The following is a 12,036-nucleotide window of genomic DNA, read 5'->3' as shown; positions in this document are numbered from 1 at the left end:
TGATAGGCAGAGTCATGGAGTTTTTTTACATTATACTAACTTTTTTTGAAACACTAACATTGTACGAACTTTTTTTTCCTACCATAGGACAACTGGTATTTGTAAAGAATAATAAAAAAATAAATTAAAATTTCAATACCAAAATATAAAAATAAAGAAGAATTGCAGAGTCGAGATAGTTAATCTTTTTCCTTAAATCTTTACCATGTTCTTAAAAACAAAACTTTTAACAAATATCAGTATTGTTACTGCAAAAGCATAAACAATATTTAAAGATTTAAGAGTGTAGAAATTTTATTTTACTACCATAGGACAACTGATATTTGTAAAGAATAATAAGAACATAAATTAAAATTTCAATACCGAAATATAAAGATAAAGAAGAATTGCAGAGTAGAGATAGTTAATCTCTTTCCTTAAATCTTTAAACGCCCCGTAGTGTGACGGTTTCATGGCGCTCATATTCTCAGGATACAACTGCATCATTATTTCTGTTTACCATCACCGAAAAACAGAATCTATCGGCCCTATTTCTGTGATGTACTCTCAGACTAAAAAAAAAAAATACTAGCATAACTATTCTGAGTGGGAGAAATGTTTCTTGATTGTATAAATGTGTGTATTTTCTATAACGCTAGCAAGCCCTTTTATAGAAAAATCATGAGAAACACAAGTTTCATTTTTCAACACAAAAAATGAAACCTCCATGGTGCACTAATAGAATCTTTAATTCTTGTCAATTATTATGTGAATTTATTCCATATTTTGACCAAGAAATTAAAGAGTAAAATTATTTTTTGTTTGACCAATTCAAACTAAATAATATACTTTAAAATTGATTTTTTTTTTATATTTTATCAATATAAAAGATCAACATATATTTGATTTAAGTTAATGAACATGAAGTCCAACTAAAAAAATCAAAACCTAAATCCAAGATCAAATATCTAATATATGTATTTGCTACTTTATACAAGATTCTCAAATCACACACATTAAACCTCAATTTCTAATTCAAATAAAACTTCACTTTTGACATATGAAATACCTTATTCATAATGTTCAAAAAATAGTTCCAACAAACATAATACTAACTAATAAACAAAAACTATTTTGTATTATTTGATGATTGAAAAGGATATAAAGAGAGATTAAGATTACGTTAGCTTGGAACGACAGAAGTCGATGACGTGTGGATGAACCTACGCCAGATGCATTGCATTTGATTCGTACTTATCTTTGTCGTTTATTTTAGACAACGAATGTTACTTGTCATCATCGTACTTTAAACCGCACACTTTGATTCGGTCTGCGCAGACTCAAACCATAATGGATAGAAAGGCACTTATCATAAAAATGTGGGTCCTTTTGGCTGATTTCAGCTTTGACCGGTTTTGATGTACCAAAATACGTTTAGGAAAACCAAAACACCAAGACTCGTTTTAGAAAGAACACACTAAAAGTGAACCATTTCTACAAAAGATTGTTAGATTGCTAATAAACATAGGCTGATCACGAAGAGATCAATATCTCGAATCTTTAATCCTTATTGTTTAGATTCAAAACTTATCAAGAGGTTGATTAGCAAATGATCTAAAAATGCCGTAGAAATTTTTTACACCCCAAATTATTTTTAAAGCATAAAAGATTTTTCAAAGGTATATATTTTTTTCATATTTCTTTATTCTTGGTTGTATAAAACAATAGATCTAGAAAACCAAAACACTAAGACTTGTTTTAGAAAGAACACACTAAAAGTGAACCATTTCTACAAAAGATTGTTAGATTGCTAACAAACATAGGCTGATCACGAAGAGATCAATATCTCGAATCTTTAATCCTTACTGTTTAGATTCAAAGCTTATCAAGGGGTCGATTGGCAAGTGCTCTAAAAATGCCGTAGAATATTTTTACATTCCAAATTATTTTTAAAGCATAAACTTTTTTTTAAAAAGTTAGATTTTTTCATATTTTTTTATTTTTGGTTGTATAAAACAATAGATCTAGAACACTTACTTTTGGCTTTAGAATTTTTCATTTTGAACCATGGCTTCAGAAATTTATATGTAAGTTGTTAAATCTTTTCAAACCTAAAGCCAAAATCTTATATCAAAATTATTCACAACCACAACAAAAAAATCTACAATTTTAATTCTACATAAAAAATATAAAGATACAACTCCTTCCAATCAACCCCAAACAGAATGATCCAAATCTCTTATATAATAATATTCTCTTTGTTTATAACTAACTTTAGATGTGTATTTTTGTTTTAAAATATAAATCATTTCCACATTTTTATATAATTTCTGCATTTTTAAATATAGTGAACTCAATCAAATTATATATATATATTTATTTATAAATTTTTAACTATATCAAATCTATATATTATATTTTAAAAATAATATCTTAATTTTGGTTTAAAACTATATATATATATATATATATATATATATTAAAAAATAAAGAGAATTGGTATTAATTTTGACAGAATCTATGTGATGACTAAACCACTTTTCAAGCTAGATGGAATATGATATACTTCTCATATCATAAGTATTAAATTTGAATTAATAATAAAATTTGAATTTAAAATCACAACTTCATTAAGAACTAGGATCGGCCCGGGCTATGCCCGGGTTTTTTTGTTTAAATTTTATTTTTTATTATATATTTTTATGTTTATTTAAATATATAGATATCATAATCTATTATAAAAATATAAGTAGCTAGACAATTATAAATTATTTTCAGTTATTTATTTTTTTGTCTTACAAATTTGAAAATAATTAATATTTAAATTTCTGATATTTTTTTATTCAAAATTATATATAAGGTGATGAGCAAAATGAAAAGGTTGATTAAATTTTAGCTACTTGTTTGATTGGTTGGATTGTAGAAATGTTTCATTTCACTTATGTTTTTATATAAATTTTGTATAATTATTCTCTTTTGTAATTTAATTGACCCTCCTCTTTAAAACTACAATTCTTTTAAAATATATTTTTTTCTTAAAAAACCAGTTTAAAAATTATTATATTTTTCTACATTAAAAAAATTACAACTACATCACTAAAACCTAAGATGTACAAACTAAATTCTTACAACAAAATTTATGCACTTAACCCCCAACTAATCGGACCCAAAATATTTGTTTATCTTACTTATATAAGTTAATTTATAAGACTATATATTTTATTCACTTAAAATAATTAAGTAACTGATTTAATTACTTAAGTAATTAATTTACAGAAGATCCTAACATATTTTTCAATGTCTTTGGGTTATATGCTATTAGATTATTTTATCAATATATTGAAAAGTTTGCATAATATCAGACAAATAAATTGTAAAACAACTAAAAAATAAACACAGAGGGGCACAGCTTTGAAGTTTTCTAATATTATTTATTTTAAGTTATTTTAATAGAAATTTTTAATGTGACTGTCTAATATTTATTCTAATAAATTTATAGAAGTTTAAGATATATTTTGATAGCATTTTTGAAAATAAAATGTTTATCAAAGATATGTAAATATATTAATTGTGTTCAACTTGTGGATTTTTTTTCTAAAAAATAGATATATCAATGTAAATATAGTAGTCTTTTCTTGTTTAATGGTCATAGCATTTTTGAAAATAAAATGTTTATCAAAGATATGTAAATATATTAATTGTGTTCAACTTCTGGATTTTTTTTTTAAAAAATAGATATATCAATGTAAATATAGTAGTCTTTTCTTGTTTAATGGTCATAGCATTTTTGAAAATAAAATGTTTATCAAAGATATGTAAATATATTAATTGTGTTCAACTTGTGGATCTTTATTTAAAAAAATAAAATTAATTATGTCTATATAAATATAGTAGCCTTTTCTTGTTTAATGTTTTTTTTTCTTCCAAAGTATGCATTTGTGTGAGATAGAATAATTATGATCTAATCGTTTTTATCATAATTATTTACTTTTGATGAAAATAATTGTTAAATTAACAACTGACTAAAGCTTTATTGAATATTCTATTTGTTCTTTTGTTCGTTTTTAAATAACTAAAGAAAAAAGTGGATGAGGAGTAACTCAAAACAGACATTGATATACGATCATCTGCATGAATTTCGATAATCATGTCGTTACTTTGGACTATTTCTACAACTCTGTGCGCTTGATTCATCCAGTGAGTGGTTGTTAGAAGTAGTCATATAGGCGTCCCTTGAGCAATCGTCTCCACTCTCTACTCCAGCCACCTGTTTCTAACTCCGCTTAAGACTTGCTGGTCTCCTTATTGCTTCATCACTGATGTCATGGGGTTAGCATGCTGCTGATAAGCTTCTAAACACCTGTAATCTCCGATCGAGCTTTGCAGACTTTAGAACCTTCGAAGATTGTGATGTGACCGTAATGAGAGGATGGGATTTTTTTCTTGCGGCATCCTGCACCATGGAGAACCAAACGTACTTTGAATCTGCAAGAAGAACAATAAAGATTTTCTACTGGTGGAGTGAGGCGAGTGAGTAGTGGCACCTAAGAGTCCATTGGGAGCTCGGGACGTTTCAGAGTGACCCACGCTTGAACTCTTGTAATATCACCTTTTTGAATCAACTAAGAAAACAGAGAAGCATAGCAGGATCCAATCATTCAAACGTAGCTTTACAACCAAAGCTACCAGCTTTAAAAATAAAAAAAACGTTACCAGCTTTTCTCAGACCAACCGCAAACAAACACAGAAAATCATATTATCTTACAAAAAGATGATATCATTTAAAATGTCACAAAAAGAATTTTCCAAGTCTTCAAATCTACACAACTCTCATGTGTCAGAAAGAGAATAACATTAGATTACTAGGTTACTAAAATGATGTTACTGATCAATCCAAAGAGATTTAAAATAACAGAATGAGAGTGATTATGCTTACCTGATGAACAATATATGGTTGAAGATTAAGCCTATACATTTAACTGATATCGTAGAGCTACTTCTCATACTCTTTCGAGCATCTACTACCTCTGGATTTGCTTCCCTCGCGACCAAGCGTATCCAAGTAGATTCCTATTTGATAAAGAGTGTATCATTTAGAACAACTTTTCTTCTCGATCTTGTTGAATTTGTGCTGCTCATGGGTGAAAGATGTGATATTTATACTCACAGCTTCAGTCAGTTGGCTGGGAATCCAAAGAGGTCGATTAAATGCTCCAGAATGAAAGTAGTGGGGTAATCACCTTAAAGGTCGGATTTAAGGGATTTTAATAGAAGGTGGAGACGACATTACGGTGAGTTTTTTAACAAAAAAAAAAAAAAAAAAGACATTACGGTGAGTTGATGAATGCATTTGTTTTCTGATCGAATAAATCGGCAAAAGGAAAGTGAGAAGACGACGAAGAAAAAACCTAAAGTACTTAACAGGGCTTAAGAATAAGTTTTAGAAAAGCCCGACAGCAAGATGAGAATGAATAAAGATAAAAGCCCATATAATTTCAGAATAAATGAAACGATGCGGATGAAGGGTGGACACGTGGCACGACCGTATGAAACGAATTTCCTACGTGGATTCCTACGTGGAGGGTCCAGGAATGAGGTAAACACTCTTTTATATAATTAGATAGATTGTATCCCAACTTTACAAATCACAATCAATAAAATTACTAAATAGAATAATGGCGACGAAAGCTACAGTTGGAACGTGATCCAGAGTAATGGAATCTTGATGTACATCGGAATATTAGGCCCTAATCACTTGCTGCGTTAAGCTGAGCAGAGCCGGCCCTGGGCCCAAGCTAAAGAAGCATGGGCTTCCGGCCGCCAAATAATATTAATATAACCGGCCACAAATTTCAATAAGGGTATCTTTAGTGTAGTGGTTCAATAGCCACAGTTCATTAACTCCGAACCAGAGTTCAAATCCCCCTACCTACATTATTTTATTTTCGGCCACTTTTTTTTTTTGGGCTTCTAGCCTTAAAAATTCTAGGCCCGGCTCTGAAGCTGAGTCATCGTCGCCGACTCGCCGTCATCACATCGTGCGTGGAGCTCAAATGCATGGATGTTTACGGATTTTTGGATTTTTGGATTTATGATCCTAGATCCCATACTAAAATTTTATTAGTACGGATCGGATTCGGTTAATAACACTTCAGATTCGGTTCAAAATTGTATTGCATTTTAAAATACCATTCGGATTATATCGGTTCGGTTCCGATATAACCGAAGTAAAAAAACAAAAATTTAAAACAAAACATAAAGAAAAACATCTAAACTAAATAAACATTAATCTATCACACATAAAATTAATAAAATAACAATAAAAAGTTAAATCAAACATGAAAACAAACATTTGTCAACAACATTCATTACCTTATAGAGAATAGATTTGTTATTTCAATGAACAGATTATAAAATACTTATTTATAACTAATTGTGTATTTAAAATATTTATCAAAATTTAATATTTATATTTTATATATCATATTACCACAAATATTGAATTTAATAATTGAAATACTTATATATATTTTGAAATATTTATATTGACTATCAATTTTAGATTTTTCGGGTTACCTATTTGGGTTCGGGTTTGGATATTTTTTATACCATCCTACAAAATTCGTTTTGGTATTTTTATATTTCGAGAGATTTTTCGGTTCGGGTTCGGTTCGGATTTTGGATCAGAGATCTTATGCCCAGGCCTACAAATACAAAACCAGATCGCCTTTGTTCTCGTCGGAATATCCTGACGGTTAGCCAGCGTTAATCATCCACCTTTTCATTTCCAGGTAAATAGTCTCACTAAAATCTGCTTCCGGTTCTTATTGAATTCTTATCTGTTTGATCATGCGCGGCTGCTCGTGTGTCGAGATTGTTAATGGAAATTTCCAAGTGTGATTTAGAGTTGCATCAATTTCTTAGATATGATTCCGTCAGTGGACTCTTTATTTCGAATCACTTGTTGTTTAGATGATGATACTCCAGCTGAGCAAAAACGATATCAAGAAGGTTTCAGGTGAAATGGAGAATCATAATCAGCCATCATTTGAGTGTGAGGAAATCTTGGATTGTTCAGTTTGAGTCCATCATTATAGTTTAATAGGTATGATCCTGAGAAATTGTTGGGATTAACTGTAGGAAAATGCCTAAGAAGATTCCTTTGAAATCTATCTAAGGTAGCTTTAGTTTTCACCATTGATACATAGAAGTATTAGTTTTAATACTGTTATCTACCATGATACATTAGAGAAAGCTGATTCAGATGTCTTCATGTTTCATTCAAGGGCCATGTGTGTTCTCTTTGTTTTCCTGCTACTGTCTCTTTCTATGTGGTGTGCAATTTACAAAAGATCAATTAAATTAAGTAATGCACAGCAAAAAATAAAAGAAGAAGCTAATAGCTTGAATTTGCCATTTGTAATCAGCAAAAAGGGCCTTTGGAAGCTCTCCGGCCAAAACTACAGGTTAAGTTGAAAGCTCTCTTTGTTTCTCCATTTGTTTCTTTGTTATTAATATCTATCTGTTCACGCAACAGCCAACCAAGAGCAAGACGAATGGCTTTATCTTCAGGCAACGTTAATTTTTTTGAAGATAAATGAACTCACAACCTTGTTTTCTTGATACCATTTGACATATATCAACTCAAGTCATTCAATGCATTTGTCTGAAATCAGACGCTGACGACAACGAACCTCTAGATGATCACCAATGTTGCGCATCAGCTGTTGAAAATACCAACTTGAAGGATGATGGAGGCAGCTATGCTGACGCAAAAGACATCATCAAATAGAGATCTCTTGGGGAGCAAAACAAACAACATCACAAGGCCAATTTGCAAATGGTTTGCTTTTAGTGACCCGTCAAACTTCTTCTTAATGATTGATTCTTTAAACAAATCAAGTAAATTAACTCATCTGAACAACCTTGCATAGACAAGAGGCCCAAGATTACAGTAATAGATCAAGTAGAGACTAAAGGGCCCTTGTGAGCTTACCCAGAAGTGGAGTCTCTCAAGCCTCAACCTTTTTGCGGGGTTGGTGGTGGAAGAAAAACTATGTAAGTCAACTTCTTAACCACTTCATTAAAAAATTTAAAACTGTTTTCTCTGCTATATTATTAATCAATTCAATAAATCCTTGTAAGGTTTCTTGTTCTTGTGGTACTACATCAAAGATTGGCATAGAAGTCTCCCTTTTCATCTATACATGAAGTTTTTTTAACACAAGAAAGACTTGACTTGAGAGTTGGATCTTTTTCATGGCTCTTAATCCTTCGTCTTTGCCTCGCAACTGGATACATGATGTCTTTCCAAGCTTCCACGGGGCAGATGTTCGCAAAAAATTTCTTAGTCACGTTCTCAAGGAGTTCAAAAGAAGGGGGATCGACACGTTCATCGATAATAACATCGAGAGGAGCAAGTCTTGCTCTCCAGGAACTACACTTCTTCGACATGGTGCCTGAACGAGTTGGTGGAGATTACTAAGTGCAGAAGGGCGTTTGGTCAAACAGTGATGCCCGTTTTCTATGAAGTCGATCCATCTGATGTGAAGAAGCAAGCCGGAGAGTTCGGGAAAGTTTTTGAAAATACTTGTAACGGTAAAACAGAGGAGGACACTAGCAAATGGAGAGAAGCTTTGGCGGAAGTGGCTACAATAGCTGGAGAGCATTCTCGCAACTGGTTAGCCTTCTTGGTTTCCACGACCTTTTTTTTGAAACTGCTTAGTCTTCATGACAGTGTAATGGATGCGTTCTTGATCTGACTCTGTTGCTAGGTGTAGTGAAGCGGAGATGATTGAAAAAATTGTAGCTGACATCTCAAACGTGTTGAATGATTCTGTTCCATCGAACTATTTTGAATCCTCAGTTGGGGTTGGAGCTCACATGGAAAAGATGCGGTCCTTGTTAAGTCTAGAATGTGATGAAGTGAGAATGGTAGGCATTTGAGGCCCTGCAGGAATTGGATATGAACTCGCCAAAAGATGGAAGAACTGGGTGGTTTGAAAGGCGACACACAAGCTTACGGAAAGATCTTATGATACTACCGGCTTCGATTGTGGTTTGGAATGTTACGTCAAGACCAACAACGGAAGATATGTTTACTTGGAGAATCACTCGACAAGAAACATGAACTGTTCTAAGGAAAGAACAAAGAGATGAACTCATAAACTTTAAGGGAAAATCGATTGATTGATAATGAGAAAAAGTTTACATACTTATACTACTTGTGGTCAAAGAAAGACATTAATAAAACACTTAGGAAATAACAAAATTGACTGAGAATGTTGAAGGTCAGTCAAGAAAACTCTTCAGTTCAGATCTGGTCAATGTGACTCTTCGGCTGATGTCTAGATTCATCCGGCCAAGCTGAAGTCGCCGCGGTAAGGAGCTGGATGAATGCAGGACGGTCTGGACAGTCCGTGGCCTGATCAAGTAGTGTACTGATGCGGCCTAAGTCTTCAGATAGCTGGATGATTCGTGCCTTAGAGAAATCTGAATGATAGAAGTCCAAAAGAGTGTCGGACATGAGACTTAGTCCATCGGTTCGATCTTTAGAATATTCGGTTCGCGCCAAACGGACCAAGAGAGAGAAGTCTCGATCATTTTGGGAAACCTCACGATCCAAGTCAAGTCTGGCTCGGCTGCTGGCTTTGGCTTGTCGAGATGGCTGGGAAGAACGCGTACTGGCTCAGTCAGTTTGGACGCCAGGACACAGATTTGGTCAAAGCTCCATCCCGGATGAAAGCGGATCGAGGCGGTACACGGCTCGATTGTCCTGGGCGGTACGGCTAGGTAGACGAACCTCGGCTGAGTTGTTCTGAACGACATGATCTCCATTCTGGTCCGGTTCCATGTACTGATTCATGTACTGAGGCGCATCATTCCCTCTCTCTTCAAAAGGATTTGTCCACAAATTTGGATTATCTACAAAGTACGGAGATAGGTCAGAAACATTGAAACTCGGAGAAATATCATACTTACCTTTCAGATCCAATTGATACGCATTGTTACTGATTTTCTTAAGGATCTGGAATGGTCCATCGACCCTAGGCAAGAGTTTGGACTTCCCTTCCTCCGGAAAACGTTCCTTTCTCAAATGAACCCAAACAAGATCACCCTCCTCAAAAACGACCTTGCTTCTTTTCTTATTGGCCTTCCTCTCATAGATCTTTGTCTTGGCCGTGATGTTGGCACAGACTTGCTCATGCAACTTCCGAATGGACTCTGCCTTTTTCTTCCCATCTGTACTAACTCTTTCACTCAAAGGCAAAGACAAAAGATCAAGTGGAGACATAGGGTTGAAACCATAAACAATTTCAAATGGAGAGAACTTAGTAGCAGAATGCACATAATGATTTTATGCAAACTCAACATGTGCGTGAGAACCAGAATTCACACCGTCGATTTTAATGAATAAGTATGGAGGAAAACCAAGAAAGCCCGATTTTCCCTGAAGGTCCGAATTCTCTGTGTAATCATTTCCAGAGCGTAAAAAGATAGATAGCAAGATAAAGATAAATAGTCGCTAGGAGGCGTTTTAATAATGAAATAGTATGAATACAGGACTTCTCCGAGAGGAGTAGAAATATGCTAACTAGACAAAAGCAGAACAGAAAAGCAGCAAAACGTTCTAAGCCTTGCCTTGCTAGTCTAACCACCTAAGTTCTAAGTCCCCTAAGCTAGCAGGAGTTCTCTAAGTCTAAATTCTCGGATCCCTTTTCTTCTGCTCCAGCTCTCCTTGTATAGTTGTTTTAGGTCGGTGGCCCATTTACTCCTTTGCCTTTGGGCCCAAGTTTATCTCTTTTGGGAATATTCCATTTTTCGTCGATCTTTGTAGTTATCCTCGAATCTTGATATTTATCTTCGGAAACTTAACGTTTATCCTACTTCCGCGAGTTAGGATAAACCGTCATAACTCCCATTGGGCTCAGGTCCCTTCTAAATCGTAGATCGGCCTCTAGACACGTTTAGATCCTCTCGGGCCGTTTTTAGGCCTTCGGGCTTTTCTACGATTTTAGTCGTAAAACTTCGAGAGTAACTCCGATCGAGACGAAACGAGAGGTATATGATCCAAAAGTCGGATATCACAACTATACGGAGGACACGAGAGTCGTAACGAGTCGGACTGGCCGGGATTGGATTATCCTCGCCCTAGGGCGAGGTGAACCGGGCACGGATCGTCCTCGCCCATGGACGAGGTGACCGTGGTGCTGGTCGTCCTCGCCCATGGGCGAGGTGACCCCTTGTGAGAATGACTATTGGGCTAGAGCTGGTCTTATTGGCCCAAAAAGCAGAGATGGTCGTCCTCTCCCATGGGCGAGGTGACCGTGGTGCTGGTCGTCCTTGCCCACGGGCGAGGTGACCTCGGTGATGGTCTTCCTCGCCCATGGGCAAGGCGGACAAGTGAGAACGGTCCCGTTCTCGGGTCTTGACCTGTCTCTTTTCGTACCGATCTTTCCAGAGACCCTCGTCCATAAGTATTTGTATTCTTCCGATCTTTCTTTCAAGAAGTCTTTCGTGAAGAATTTGCTAAAATGATAATCTTAACCGTTGATTTCGAGATAACCGTTATCGACCCCAACAGTCTTGATTTCGAGATAACCGTTTTCGACCCCAATAGTTAGCCCCCCAGCCTGCAAGACTCGGAGACGATTTTGCGGGCGAGTGAAGTGTTTTTAATCGGAATTTTCAGTTAAGAGTACGTTTTCTCGTAGATTGTCTTTTGAGATTATTTTATTGCGGAAATCCACGTCACCCTCATATCCTTATAAGTAGCAACTCATAAATTACCATTCTTCACACATCTTATTCCTTCAAACTTTTCTCTCTTCATTCTCTCAAGCAAGAATGTCTTCCTCCCAAAGCGAAAAGAAGAACTCCAGCGTCGAGATGGGTGAGGCCAGCCTGGTTCTACCGATTCCGGCCATTCATGAAGCCACTCCAACTTTCGTTGTCGAAAAGGAAACGAGTCGGACCTCTGCTGAAATGTCGGCTATCCCTTCCTCGTATGCGCTGTCGATCTCAGCCGAAGGAAACAAGTCTCTGAGCGATGCTGCG

General features: G+C 34.9%; 1 pseudogene; it reads left to right on the top strand.

Moving 5' to 3' along the window:
- The first annotated feature begins 6,742 nt into the window (after nt 1–6,742).
- The window catches only part of LOC106297965, a 48,406-nt pseudogene continuing 43,112 nt past the window's right edge, over nt 6,743–12,036 (top strand).

This window comes from Brassica oleracea, chromosome C6 (assembly GCF_000695525.1).
Source record: "Brassica oleracea var. oleracea cultivar TO1000 chromosome C6, BOL, whole genome shotgun sequence".
Lineage (NCBI taxonomy): Eukaryota > Viridiplantae > Streptophyta > Magnoliopsida > Brassicales > Brassicaceae > Brassica > Brassica oleracea.
Note: the sequence above shows the minus strand (reverse complement) of the source record. Positions and strands in the feature narration are given on the sequence as shown.